This window comes from Dermacentor andersoni, chromosome 9 (genome assembly GCF_023375885.2).
Source record: "Dermacentor andersoni chromosome 9, qqDerAnde1_hic_scaffold, whole genome shotgun sequence".
NCBI classification, from domain to species: Eukaryota; Metazoa; Arthropoda; class Arachnida; order Ixodida; family Ixodidae; genus Dermacentor; species Dermacentor andersoni.
In genome coordinates this window covers 120228107-120243088 of record NC_092822.1, presented here as the reverse complement: position 1 = coordinate 120243088, position 14982 = coordinate 120228107, and the positions used below count along the sequence as shown (strand labels likewise).

The window sequence follows — 14982 nt, the reverse complement described above, 5'->3', positions numbered from 1 at the left end:
AACATTGTCGATTAGTAATGTGCATGTGACGTGTTCTTATTGTTTATATACGTTGTATTATTGACGCCTCGAACTCTAGGTGTCACGTAGGTGACAGCAATAACGGGTGCCCCCATGTGCCATGTGATGGCGACATCAGCGTACAATCCAACTAACTAGCGAAGCTCCCAGGAATCGTGTTTTCCTAGCTTTCATGTTCCCAAAGTTTTCGCAGTACGGTTTTCTAAGCACTGTTCACCAGGTACCCCGGCACCGGCATCAAGCTCTACAAAATAATGAGCTGTAAAATAATTCTACCGGAATGGCCATTAACATGAAGTGCTCGATAAACCGACCTGGCAACCGTGACAGCGAATATGCCACGTTCAGTCAAACGCACGCGACGCTTTGAAAGAATATGCTTACTCTAGGTCTCGAATGGTGCCTGTGCAAAGGCACCTCGCCTATTCAAGAGAGTTGAAAAACGAGCAGCTAGTGTCTGCAACAGCAACATTATTTTCAGAGTAATATAGGGCGCGACGCGCACCGTCGGCCATACTGCTTCCCGGCGATATCCTGAAGCAAGGGAAAGCCCACGTAAATAAAGGCGGCCGGCACGCGGTAGCCACAGCTTTCGTTACAGAAAGAAGAACACACCTTGATTTTCTTCGTCAGCATGCAAGTACTATTTTCAAAATACGTCACCGGTCTAATTAGACCAGAATGTTAGTTGCTCACCGTGATATCCTTAAAACAGATTGCAGCAGAATAATTTTAACATGCATGCACGTAAGAATAGCTGAATTGGTCCATTTGCACTGACCTACTCGAGCCTCCGTTATTATCCCATTTCGACAATGAGTGGCGAGTTCATTGCCGTGCGCTCACTGGAACAAAATCTTGTGAAAATGCACCCGACGAAAACCTTTCAGCTTATGCTGGCAATCTGCGATCGACGCTTGTCGCAGCGGTGAAGTTCACCGAGTCGCCGCTGCACTTCAAATTCGCTTCCGAAAGAGAGAGAGAGAAAAAAAAAGGCAAGGAAAAGACAGGGATGTTAGTCAATGAAGTTATTTGTGCAGCCGAATACAGCACAGTGGTAGCCCGTTCACCTTGGTTCATCTGACATCGCAGCAATCACAGACGAAACAAATTAGAATTCCACTAATTTGCAATGACACCTCTAGCGTTCCATGCTGCTGCCGAGAGAATCGGTGATACGCACATACCAGTACGAGGAACAGAGCGGCTCGGCGCGCTGGTTCAAGGCTACGTTCCTCGTCGCAGATAAAACGTTCTATAGAAAGCACCGCTGAGACACGCCTCAAACATATCTCATGAAAACAGTTGAATCAATTCATAATCGTTCTGCGATCTTCATTCATTTCCCACCTTCCTACTACATCAGCATTCTGCCGCTTCAGGTACAGTTCGGCTTGTCACCTCTCTTCTTTCACTGCCTCGTCGCCAGTTCATTGTCGTTTCACTTTTCACAGCAAAGCTGTTAGCCTCTACCATCTTAACAAAAGAGTGCGCGAAAAAGACGTAGGCGAGATAGAGAGGAACGGCAAACACGTGCGCTCGCTTCTCTAAATCGTCTCTCTCTATGGTTTCATTGTATCTCGTCTACGTCGTTTTCGCGCAGTTCTTTATTAAGGTGGAACCACACCAACTCGCGCAGCTCTCAGTTTCCATGTCTAGTTGGCCGGGCTTTTTTGGTCTACGCTCATCGAAAAACAAACGGTAGCTGGAAAGGGGCTCTTTTGTGCTTCCGCGTTAGAGAATCATGTTTTCTCGTATATTCCAATTACAGTCCGATGCTATCATGTCTGCAAATGGTGTGTATGTAGTAATTTACAAGTTTTGGGATCCGTTTCACTTTGAGAAAATGATTTAGTTCAATAACGCACTTGCGCTACGTGGGGGGGCTACTATTATGCGAACGTATGCTGCGCTTTCCCGCACCTGGGTGCGCGCGTGACGACCGTGTGCACACCATGGCCGCAATCCCTCGAAGGCCCACGTCTTCGATGTTGTTGTCCCTACGGGGAATGGTCCCGAGACCGTCGTCGACGCGACGGCCTCAATAGTTGGCCTCTCTGAGGTCTACTGCGTTCAGCACATGGGAGGCCTCAACTTCCAAGTCACCGTCAAGAGCATGGCTTCCATGACTAATCGTCGATGCTGGCTGCCTCGTCATCGGTGGCGAGCGTTGTCCCGTCGTCCCCGTCGGCCCGCAGGTAACCAACGTAACCTGCCTCTTTTTGCCGTCCTTCGTCCCGAACGAAGTCCTCGTCCAGGCACTATCACCGTACGGCAAGGTTCTGTCTGTCAACGCTGGTCTTATGAGCGGACGACGTGGCGTGCTCACGGGTACACGCTTCGTGCGTATGGAAATGAGTACCAGAACCCCGGTCCCAAATTATCTGCGAGTCTCTGGTCATCGTGTGACGTTCGACTACCGCGGCTTGCAACGCGTGTGTCGTCGGTGCGGTTCCAGCGACCACTACCGTGCACAGTGCACCGCCGCGTTCTGTGGCCGTTGTGGCGTCCATGGCCACGAAAGCGACGGGTGTGACCGTCCTTGTCGGCGTTGCGGGGATAGTCACCCTACGGTCGCGTGCCCTGTGCGGCGTTCATACTCAGACGCTGCTGCTGGAGCCTTTCCACCCTTACCGCCGGCGTCAACTGCGGTTGCGACTGCGCGTGACGCCGTAACCAAAGAAATCTCACTGACACCGCAAGAAGCAGCGTCAAGAAATGAAAAAGAAGAGGCATGCAGCTCGGGAAGTCACAACGCGCCATCTTCGCCGGCCTCATCTACTGAGAAAGAAGACCATGACGTGGCGGATCGCAACACGCCATGTTCGCTGGCCTTCCAAGCAGCGAATGACACGCGTACTGTGGCCGAAAGCGCCTCCACTTCGGCTGCTACCATCAGTCCTCCTGATCGCAGCAATGTTTTAAATGCAGATAAAACACCTGACCCTGCAATCACTACAGTCGATATACCCACGAAATCTGCTGTGGCTTCATCCGCCTCAATTACATCTCATACAACGGCGCAACCATTACATCTGAACGAGCCCCCAGCTGCCGAAGTTGTCGGCGACGATGAAATCAATCCCGCCGCCCTACCGCTACCGACATCATCCTCATCAGAAAACAGCTTCAGCCTCGGAGTTGATAGCAGCGTTGGACTCTCGCCAAGCCTGGATGAACTCGACATAGAAATGGCGGCCCCACGAGACGTAAAGCGCGCTCATGCGTCAGCCTCTGGCTCGGACTGCGGCCCCGATCGCCGTGCCGAGTTACAGCGGCCCAAAAAACCTCGGCCTTCTTCGAGAGGGTCGAAGAAGTGACGCGTGCACTGCTTAACCCCTGGACTTGTTCCCAGGGCGCCGACTTGAACAACACGACCAGGTCAGTTTGGTGATACATTTAATTAATTATGGCTGACACCCTGAAGATTATTTCATTAAATGCTCAAGGGTTCCGAAGCCCTGTAAAACAAGCCGAGATTATCAGCGTGGCCCGCGCAAAAAATTGTGACATACTGTGTTTACAAGAAACACATTTTTTCGCCATTGGACATGTCCTTACTTTCAAACGCACTTTTAACCTAGACTGTTTCTTCTCTTTCGCGACATCACGATCTAGCGGAGTTGGTATTATTATTTTCAACAGAGCTCTCTTGCGAGATCATCATGTCTTTTATGATGGGACTGGGCGAATATTGGCATTTGATTGTGTACTATCTTCATTTAGGTTACGGATTTTGTGCATATATGGACCCGCGCAGGCCATTAAGTCCAATGATTTTTTCCGTGACCTGGACGTGTATTTCCTTGACGGTCGTCACGTGGTGCTCATTGGGGATTTTAACTGCGTCTTAGACACGCGAGCAGATGTGCAAGGCCCGGGCTGGGGTCGCCCTGATTGGAACGCACGGGAGTTGCGTCGCCTCGTCCAGCATTTTTCGTTGCTGGATACATATCAACTTTTTCATGGTTCTTTATTTGCCTGGACCTGGCGACGCGGTGCGTCGTCAAGCAGGTTAGACCGTGCCTATGTGCCAAGCAGTTTAGCTCAGTATGTCACCCGGTCTGATGTGGTAACGTTTCCTTTATCCCCTGTTTATATTTCCGACCACAAACCAGTAATACTTGAAATTCGTTTCCCTCCTTCCTCATCAGTAAAACCCTGGCGTCTGGACATCCGCGTTCTACATGACGCGCGCTCGCGCTCTTGTTTGTCAAGAGTCTTGGGCGCCTCTGTTTCTAGATCTGACCGAGAGTCATGGGATACGCTCAAGGTGCAGTGGCGTCTGCACTGTTCAGTTGAAGGACGTGCACTCAGACGACGTATGTCAGAAGAACTGGCGGATACTGCCACGAAGCTCCGCATCGCCCTTCGGGTCAATCAACTGACTCCGTTGATGCGGTCCTGGCAGCGTGAGCTACGGAGGCGTTTCCAACGCCTCATCGCGGCGTCGTCTTTGTCAGCTGCTGCTTGGCGATGCAGACGTAATCCGAGTGCACACCCCGAAGTTCTGCGTTTTTCAAGAAACTCGCTTTTTAGACAGCCGAATGCATTCGTTTCTGCTGCCCCAAGAGCACTTCCTGTTACATCACCTCCCACGCGTGATTATTCGCTCTTCGTAACGCACTTTGAAAACATGGCGCGTACGACCATGCAAATTTCACACATTGCTTAGTGGTCTGCCTCAGGTTCCACCTGAGGTAGTTGACCGTCTTTGTGCACGACCATCAGCCGAGGAAATGAAGGCAGCATTATCTTCCATGAAGCGTGGCTCGGCCCCAGGGCCGGATGGGTTACCCGTTGAGTTTTATCTAACGTTCTGGGAAGATATTGGTGCCACTTTCGTATCTGTCATCAGCCAATGCTTTGAGAACTTTGATTTCCCGCTTAGTTTTCGGGACGGTCCCATTGTGCTAATACCTAAGCACGATCCGTCATCAGTTCGCCCAGAGGAATGGAGGCCAATCACGCTTCTCAACGTTGACTACAAAACCTTCACAGCTGTTCTCACCCGGCGCTTGAGAAGCCTGATGCCTTCCCTAATAGGACACCATCAGGCATGCTCAGTCCGTGGCAGAGAGATACACAGTCTTTCGTTCGTTACGCGTGACATAATGACATACACGCTGACCAGGTCGGCACGTGGTCTCTTAGTTTCACTAGATCAAGAAAAGGCATTCGATCGCCTTGAACATAACTACATTTTTAATGTACTGACCTCGTTCGGCTTCTCGTCAAATTTTGTTGAACTTATTAGGAATACCTATTCTAATATCCGAAGTACATTGTTCCTGGATGGTCGAGAAAGTCCACCGTTTCCCGTTACTCGTGGCGTTCGTCAAGGGTGCCCTCTATCCCCAGTACTCTTTGTGCTCAGCCTTGAACCATTTCTGCGCTCAATAGTGAGAGACCCTTACGTATGCGGTCTCCCACTGCCTGGTAGCGGTGTTGTGAAGGTGACAGCCTTCGCCGATGACATCACATTGTATCTCAGGAATGAAGATAGCTTAACCCGTAGCCTTCGAATTTTCACTGAGTACGGAAATATTTCAGGTGCTGCGCTAAATTTTTCAAAATGTCGTTATTTGTTCATTGGTTCGCCACAGACACACCTAAGTCCCCTTTTCCGTCTTAAAAAGAGCAATTCTCTTCGCATTTTAGGCCTTGACTACACCTCTAATGGCATATCAGACTCTGTGTGGCTCTCAATTCTTGAAGATGTAAGGCGAAATATTGAAGATGTTCAAGGGTATGATTTGCCCCTATCAGAAAGAAGGTACTTAGCGCAGTCTGTATTTTGCGGCCGAGTGTGGTACGTTTGTCACGTCGTACAGCCACCATTGCGGGTTACTAGGTCCTTGCAGTCCCTTCTTGGTGCCTTCTTCTGGTCGGGCCGTACAGAACTGGTCTGTCGCGCGGCGCTTGGCCAACCACGCTCTCGCGGTGGGTTCGCCTTCCCATCCGTGTCTGTCCGCTGCCGGCTGCTTGCTCTGCGATTTCTGCTCCGTCTATTACAGCATGATCAGTGTCCAGCGCGTGAACTCGCTTGCTATTTCCTTGGCACGAAAATTCGCTACATGTTACCGGGCGTACACTTAAATCACGGACCACAAGTGTTAAACGCACCTACATTTTACTGTACGGCCGTGGCATTTTATCGCCACATACAACAGGTATGTCCTGATGTAGACGTTCTACAAAACCGTGTAGTAGATACTATGTCAGCCTTACTGCTTCCTCTAGTTCCCCCAGCGCGCCTCGTACGTTCCAATAATGTGTCGTGGGATGCGATAACGGCGTCATTTTTGCCTGGCCACCTACGCGACTTCATGTGGCGTCTAGGGTGGCAAGTGCTTCCAACTCGGGACAGGCTTGAGCGGTGGGGCGTTGTCCCATCTTCGCAGTGTCCCAATTGCCCCCTTCAAGAATCTAATAAACATGTACTGCTGCAATGCGTCGTTGCCAGGATATTCTGGAGGGCCGTGCACACTGGATTTCGTGGCCTTGGAGTTAACCGCTTTATTACATCTGGTCGCTGCTCACGTGGCCGCTTCGCGCGACTTTTAATTGCTGCGGGGGCCTTCTGTCTATGGCGTAACCGGTGCGAGGCAGTTGCCATGGGACGTCGTCACCGCGCTCTGTTTCCACTTATGGGGAGGCTCTACTCTGAGCTACTATCGTTTCTGTCGGAGGAGTTGTTCTTCCTTGGAGAAGAAGAGTTCCTTCGACAGTGGTCATGTCGTTTCCTGTCGGTGGCTGATGGACGCGTATGGCTGAATTTTCGTCCAGCCTGGTTCTTGTAGGCAGACCATCAGAAGTATTAGTTTAATGCACATAGAATGCAGGTGCCCGTGATTTCTGTGTGTGTGTCCTCTAGTGTACATGATCATTTTGTATATACACATCTCGTGCACATCACTTCAAAATTGTGTAAAGTGTTCTATCACATCATCATTGTACATAACCATTGTGTACACTGTATATATTGAAAATGATTTTGTACATATGGCATTTAGTTTATGTGTAACTGTGCTTTTCTGTGGGTATACGTGTTTATAAGTTGGTGCGTGAGGACTCGGACATTACTTACGTGGAAAACGTGCTGTGTTTCGTTTCTTACATGTTATCGTACCGGTGAAATTGTGCCGTGATTGTGACTCAGTGTTCGTATCGTCTCTTGTCGAAATAAACTTTTTCTAAACACACGTTCTAAAAGCAGACCTTCGATTTCGCCTCGCGCGATTTTCCAGGCTGCGCCGATATCGCGGCCTAGGCCGATCTAGTACAATCGCGTGAGGCGAAATCGAACGTCGATTTTTCGAACGTGTACAAGATAGCGGCCATATATCTGCCAGTCATCCGTGGGCGCTCTGCCCGTTGCATCTGTCACACAGTGGGTGCTGCGACCGTAATCGACATTAAGGCTATGGATGTTATGAGCGTACCCTTTGGAACGGGGCGGTGGTTGCGCCACCAAGCTCTTGCTATTATACTGCCTAATGTCCTACTTATGTTGGAAAAGTAAAAAAAAAACAATATGGAACTCCCACAACCAAATTTTCTCAACCCCTATTGCGAACTTTGCTTTTGTACGTCTCCGTTTTTTGTCGTTTCCCTACTTTTCTTCCACCAATCCTCCAATCGCCTCTTACTAATCCCTATTGCGGGCATGTTTACATTTACACTGCTCTCGTAACCCAAGGGCTTCAAGGAGGCCAGTGGTGCATAAATCGACTGCTGGGAAGACGTCTTCACATTCTAATAAAACATGCTCCATCGTTTCCCTAGCTGTAGCGCAGCAAGCACATGCTTCTTCTTCCTTCTTATATCTCGCTTTAAAGGTGCGTGTTCTAAGCCATCTCGATCTCGCTTCAAAAAGTAATTAGCTTCCCTTGGAATTATCATCAATTGTTTCTTTCCTGATTTAGCTTTTCCTCTTAAGTAGTTACTCATGGCACGTTTCTTTGCCATTGCTGCCACCGATGAGGTTATTTCAGACTCTCTGACATTCCGCTTGACGTTCCCTCTTGCTGTGTTGCCCGCCGTACAGGCCGCATGCTTGCTGGTAAGCTTCCTAGTTATTTTCCTCCATTGTTAATCAATGTTTTTGCTGTACAGATACTTCAACCCTCTCCCAGCCGATACACTTTCTTCCATATTCCTCAGTCGTTCTTCATAATGAATTCTACTGCGAGCGTCCCTGACTTCAAAACTAGTCCAGCCCATATCACCCTGCACCACTTCATTTGTAGTATTCCCGTGAGCCCCCAATGCGAGAAGTCGCACTGTGTCCCACTGGCCTTTGGTACCCATCGAGTCTTGATTGCACCCCCGATTTAAAGCAAGCAACCGCATTTCCAAACATAAGCCCTGGAGCCATTACACCTTTCCACATACCCTGGAGCACCTCGTCCTTATTGCATCCCCATAGCGCTCTGTCCTTCATTATGGCTGCATTTCTCTTCCCCTTCACTGTTTTTGTTTTTTCTTGTGTTTCCATATTCCCTTCGTTTATTCATATACCAAGGTATTTATATTCTCTTACCAGAGGTATTTCCTGGCCCTATATGGCCACTGTCTGTTATCTGCTTTCATGAATACCATAACACGCGATTTTCAAACACAATATTTCAAACCTAAATTGTTGGCTTTCTGTCCAATGATAATAGCCAAACGTTGCAAATCAGTTTGCTTGTTAGCTAGCAACACAATGTCGTCTGCATAAAATAAACCTGGAAGCTGCTGCTTTACTACTGTACCCGCCTGTTTGTACGATAGATTAAACCAGATATTACTTTCTTCTAGCGCCCTCTCCATCTTCACCATGTACATCATAAACAGCAGTGGGGATAAAGGGCAAACCCTACCTCAGTCCTTTGTTGATATCAACTTTCTCCTCGCTCCTCATCCCTTCCCATCCAACGCAAACGGTATTTTCTAGGTAAATCTCTTTCAAAAGCTGTAGACAATCATCAACTAAGCCTTCCCCTTCCAGAATATCCCACAAAATGTTGCGGGCTACGTTGTCATAGACTCCTGTAATGTCTAGAAAGGCCACATATTTATTTATTTATTTATTTATTTATTTATTTATTTATTTATTTATTTATTTATTTTACCCCCAGGGTTTGCCCTGAGGGTAAAACGGTCTGCTTTCTACTTTTGACATTTCAATACACTAAGAACAACTAAGTTATCATCCAAACGCCTACCTATTCTGAAGGTATTCTAAAGTTGCTATTACTCTCCACCCATGCTTGCAGCTTTGATTTGATTGCCTGCATTGCTAGCCTGTATATTACCGATGTAACGGTCAACGGTCTATACGAGTGAATTCTCTCTTTCTCCCCCTTTATAAATTAAATTCATTCTACTTTGTCAGCAACAGTCTGGTATATTTGTCTATCTTTAAAAATTTTTTCCACTGCTTTCACCAGAGCTTCCTTACTTTTTGGTCCTAGTTCGTTAATCAGCCTAACGGGAACCTCGGCTAGCTTTGTGGCTGTGCGCGTAGGAATTTTTTCTTTGGCTTTCTTCGAGTAGAAATTTGTCAGCACCAACTCCTGTGCCACCTGGGTCTCTTTCATGCTGTTTCTTTCTTCGAATACCACCTTGTCATTGCCTTGGAAGATTCGGCTGTTATTTTTCGGATGTAATTTCAAGCTGTTCAAAAACAGCACCGCGACTTAGCGGCCACTCAGACAGACCTCAAACGGCAGCGGGAAAAACGGCTTTGTGTTTCAGTTTCAGCTTAACAGAAATGTGTTTTCTCAAATGTTCAAATTACAATCTGAAGCTAGCATGTCTGCAGCTTGTACGCAAGTCGTACTTAACTCATTATCTGACGCAAGTAAATTTTAAACGTTCATTTGGCTCAACAGTATACTTGCCCTTGGCGGAGGGCCTAGAAGAATGATTATGAACGCTGCACTTCCGCACACGTGCGTGACGTACGACGTGTGTGGTGGTGGCGCTGGCGTAACGTCGTCTAACGTCGGCAGCAGCTTCGCTGTAGATCCACTTTCCCAGAGTAGAATGGAGGTGGATTTGATTTTGGATTGTCACTCTATGAAGCCTTTGTCAGCACACAGTTCATAAATTTGCGCTTGCTAGCCCACATACCCGCCCCACTACGTGGTATGCTTCAATTTACCCTGCACAGCAATGCCATTTCCATCCGAATTTCTGGAAGCGGCACCCAGCCACATTTCTCCATGAACACATGTGTCACATTCGTCCTTTTATGTTGTTCGCCCCGGAAGCAATACCCTAACGCAATCGTTGAGACAATAAAGTGAGGTGAAATGATTGCGCTAGAGCAAATACTGTAATTGCCAAACTTAGGCCGAACTCACAAAGCTTTTCTTTCTTAAGTGATATGATCCCTCGGCTTGTCGCCTCCGCATTTAATGTGGTCAGCATAAGGATTGGCTCGAATGTGCACTACAAATAATTATGTCGTACAAGAGCTTATTGTGAATACGGGCCCTGAAGCCGGTCACTGCTGAAAGCATGTCCACATGATGGGGCGCCTGATTTACTGGGACTATGTCCATTCGAGATATTCGCCTTCAATATCCGCCACAGAATACACGACTTGTCCACAATCTTTTGTCCCTCAGTGCAGAGTAGAGGCTTTCAGGGACAACGGTAAGCGTACGTCACTGCCTTTTTCCACATGTTAGAGGATGTATATCTCAAAACTGGGGACCATCTCTGCACGGTACCTTCTTTAAGGAGGGATATCCCTCGCACTATTCTATTGAATACATACATACATACATACATACATACATACATACATACATACATACATACATACATACATACATACATACATACATACATACATACATACATACATATATACGGCAAATCAGTTCTGCGGAAGCCGCAAGCTGGAGGAAAGTACAGGAAGTGGAAGAATTGGCATCCACCCGTATTGTAGCACGCAGCTACAAAGGAAACCCATGCGGGCTTATGAGAAACAAACCTCGCTGTTCCGGACCAGGACGAATTTTTCTTCAGTTGCGACGCTTCTTCCTGTGAAAGCCGTATGGGTTGGCTTCGTAGCTGCGTGCTACAATACGGGTGGATGGCAATTTTTTCCTTTGACATACAGACATACGTAGATTACACAGACGCATATTGTAAGCATTGATCTCTAATGAGCCGCATATGCATTTCAATATATCTGCACGTGTGTGCATAGGAGTATTTAAGAAAGGGCATGGAAGGGCACCAGAAAGTGGGCTATGCGAAAAGGACTAGCCGTCACCATTATAGCATGACTACCATTCCCTTCTTTTACTTTCATTTCATTAAAAGAGGGGTACAAAGTGCTTTCTTTTTGGCGATACAAAGAAAAACGCAGTTACACATTCTAGCTTCCACACGTTCGATCAAGCCAAAAGCAAGGTTGCCAAACGAGGTCCTAATTGATTTATGCTGCAGTTAAACTAACCATCAGGCCGCGTGCCGTCACACACAGACGCACAAAAAGAAAACAAAATCCAGAGCCGCAAAGTGAAATAGACGAAGTGCATTCACTCACCCACTTCGGTTTTCGTTACGCCGCGCTCATCAGATGACACGATGTAATTTTGTATCTTCGTCCGCGAGTTTCGGGAGGAGCGACTGGTCTGTTGCCGTCTTGAAAGACGGGAGCGCCGTCTGCGAGCGCGGCACGTGGGCGGCGAGGAGATGGCTTCCGTGTGCGCCCTCGCGCAGATTCAAAGTTCCTCGCTCCTTTCCGTTGGCAGGCGTCGCACATTACTGTTCCTTTCTTTCTTTTGTTTGCAATTTCTTCAGTTCATATCTTCCTTCTCACCTCTCGTATCCTCCGCGTACTGCACCTCCCTCTGTCGACGGCGTCTTCAAAACTCTGCGTGTTTGCACGACCCGTCGCTGCGATACGCTGACGTCAACGGAAGAAAAGAAGAATAACAACAAAGTGAGTCAGGAGCCCACGGAAAAAAGAAGATCTATATAAGTCAGAAAACGGATGCCGCCGAAGAGGCGCGGGCAACAGAGCCCACACGCGACCTTAATTAAAACGTTCTTGACAGCTCGTATAGGCAGTCGAGCCGCAGCGGTGCTCGGGAGATTTTTTTTTCTAACTCGTCGTGGATCTTTCTTTTCCTCTGGTCGTATAGAGGCGAGAGAGCAGGAGACGACGGCGATGTTGTTGAACCCGGTCGTTTGTCATCGCGCGTAACAGTTAACTCGACGAGTGCGCACTTAATAGGAAGCTGTGACTCGGATGCTCCTATCTAAATACATGTATAAGGAAAATTCATTTTTCTCGGCAACCACTGCACCAAATTTCACGACGTTTCTTGCATGTAAAAGAAAAACTTAAAATCTAGTGACAGTTGGTTTCGAATTAGGCCTTTAGTGTTTTAAAGAAAATTGGCAAAAATCGAAAATTTTCAGAAAATGCAGCTGTCAGGTTTACAACTCTCTGACTCAACAACCAAAAGGATAATACAGTTCTGTGAATTGCATCTAATAGCACTTCAAAAGCGGACAAAATTGACATGTCACACATGAATATAAAACATTTACTAATATTTTGAAATACAGCTTTTGCAGAAACCTTGCAAACAACGTAACAAATTCACGTAAGATATAAAATTACAAATCCAATTTGTCCGCTTTGAATGATCTAATAGATGCCTTTTATAGAACCACGATATCAGTTCTTGGTGCAGAGCTGTGAATTTCTAAGCTTCATGCTTGTTATTTTTTTCAAACTGTCGAATATTTGAAAATTTTTTAATTAAGTTTGATACCCTAAATCGAAATTACGCTTCCAACAGTCACTAGAATTTAACTTTCTCTCTCAACTGCATTAAAATTCATTAAAATCAGCCGAGGGGCTATCTCAGAAAAACGTTTTTGCGTTTTACATGCATTTGAATAGGCCACGTCGGAGTTGGGCCCGAGCAAAACTTCCTCTTAATGCGCCAGCGACTCCAACTTTTGCAGGTCCGCTGCCGGCCCCCTTCGCAATGACGGTGCACGTAATGGCAGTGCACGAGGCACTGCATTGTCGCGCATCTTCTAAAAATATGGCACTTTTTGCCCGAAGGGCCGAGCACTCACTGCCATAGCAAGGTTTAACGTTGCGCTCGAACTTTCGGACGGTGTTCTACGTTGGGCCGGGCTAACGCAGACGTGACATATGCAGGTGCGCCGAAATTTCTGGCACCCTGAAAAGCTTTAACACCACTTGTAGGGCCTGCAAAACGAGAACAAGGTGAAAGCAGGAGCCAACGTTTCGACAAGTGGACTTGTCTTTTTCAAGGCGACGTATGGTTTTCTCGCCACAGTAGGTGGGGTTCTTCTAAAGGGGAGAAGGTGTAAGGCGGGTGGGTGCGGCAACGAGCGAAGGTGTTTGAGCGTGCCGAATTGAGAATAAAGGAATGGTGTGCACAAGGCCAGGGGCCCGGCCGTCTGTCAAACACGTGTCAACGCACGCGTGTTAGCCGGCGTGTCAACGGCGTCTGACACGCCGGCTGAAAAAAAAAGGAAGGAAAAAGAAAAAGAAAAAAAATACGCTACGAAACCAAATTAGGTGTTGTTGCCTATAGTTTTAACTTTAGCATAACGAATAGATTCTACAGCTCCAGTTGGAACGTTTATGCCAATTAGTTGCAATGTCTTGAACTTATCGATAAGGTATAATTCTCTGTATTTTCTTTCTCGTTCAGAACGGAAATTTGACCGTAAGATGTAGAGTTTAAGTTCATCAAAGTTATGACCTGGTTGGTTGAAATGCTCGGCGATGGCTTTGGTAAGCTGTGTCCGAGCGATGTCCGTTTAATCTGACGTTCATTGAGTGTCCTGTTTCACCGATATATTGTTTGTTACAGAAGGAACATTCAAGCATATGCATCTCATCCGAACTTGTACAAGTGTAACTATATTTGACTTCCTGTGTATAACTATTTGCTGTACTTTTAATTTTAATGTCACTTTGAAGGTGGTTGCAGTTTCACACTTGGGGCGGCAACGTGCTTTTATTACGAGAGAATGCTGTTGGCTGACTTCTACATGCACTAACAGGTCTTTAATGTTCCTGCTGCGGTGACAGCTAAGCCTGGGTACATCCGGGAACGCTTCTTTCAGACGCTCATTACATTATAATATTGGGTGGTACTTTTGTAGGGTGTTGTTTATGGTTGAGAGTGCATTAGAATATATTGTTTTAAAGGCCGGCGGTCTGTCAGATTCTGGTGTGGGCTGTTTCTTCGCCAATTCCGACTGTCTCTCCAATCTTGATGCGGCATCATAAGCTCTATCGAGAGCAACTTGGGGATGGTTCCTTTCTGCTAGCGTTATTTTAAGGTCATTAAGGTGGTGGATATAATCGTGGTCTTCGCTGCAGATCCTTACTCGTTTCGCTTGTCCGACAAAAATTCCTTCCTTGCAGTGTCACGGGTGATGACTGTTGTAGTCTAAATATTGCTGTTTCTCCGTGGGCTTCCGGTAAAGTGTCGTTCTCAGCTTTCCGTTTTCGATGTAGACCGTCGTGTGCATAAAGTTGGCCTGACTAGGGAAGTGGTGAGCCATAAATTTAATACTCGGCTGAAAGCGATTGAAATGGCAAATTAAGTCGGTTTTTTTGAACCCTCAGCATCCTTGTTACGCAACTGTAAATGGACTGACATGCGCTACACTGTTTCATAATCGCCCTACGTTCCGAGAACTCTTCTCGCTGCTTGTTAGGCAGCTTAGTGAAGAAATCGGTGTCTCGCTTCTAGAACACCGTCTAAAGTCCCCGGCAAGGCCAAAATCGCCGTGGCACTGGGTAATTGTAGAATCGGATACGTCATCTGTATACAAGTCTTGAAGCACGCTCCACATAAACATATTCGAATGCACTTTCTAGAACTGGAAGCGAAATACTCATGCGCAGAATTTTACCCGGATACATAAAAGTCGCATACGGGCGTC

The 14982-nt window shown here is 47.1% G+C and overlaps 1 protein-coding gene across 1 annotated transcript in view; it reads right to left on the bottom strand.

Annotated features, from left to right (window-relative positions):
- The window catches only part of LOC126529655 (uronyl 2-sulfotransferase-like), a 150904-nt gene extending 139012 nt beyond the window's left edge, over nucleotides 1–11892 (bottom strand). The window contains exon 1 of the mRNA XM_050177169.2: nucleotides 11576–11892. The gene's annotated coding sequence lies outside the window, so the exon portion shown is untranslated. The remainder of the gene's footprint in view (nucleotides 1–11575) is intronic.
- Between the last annotated feature and the right edge of the window lie 3090 nt (nucleotides 11893–14982).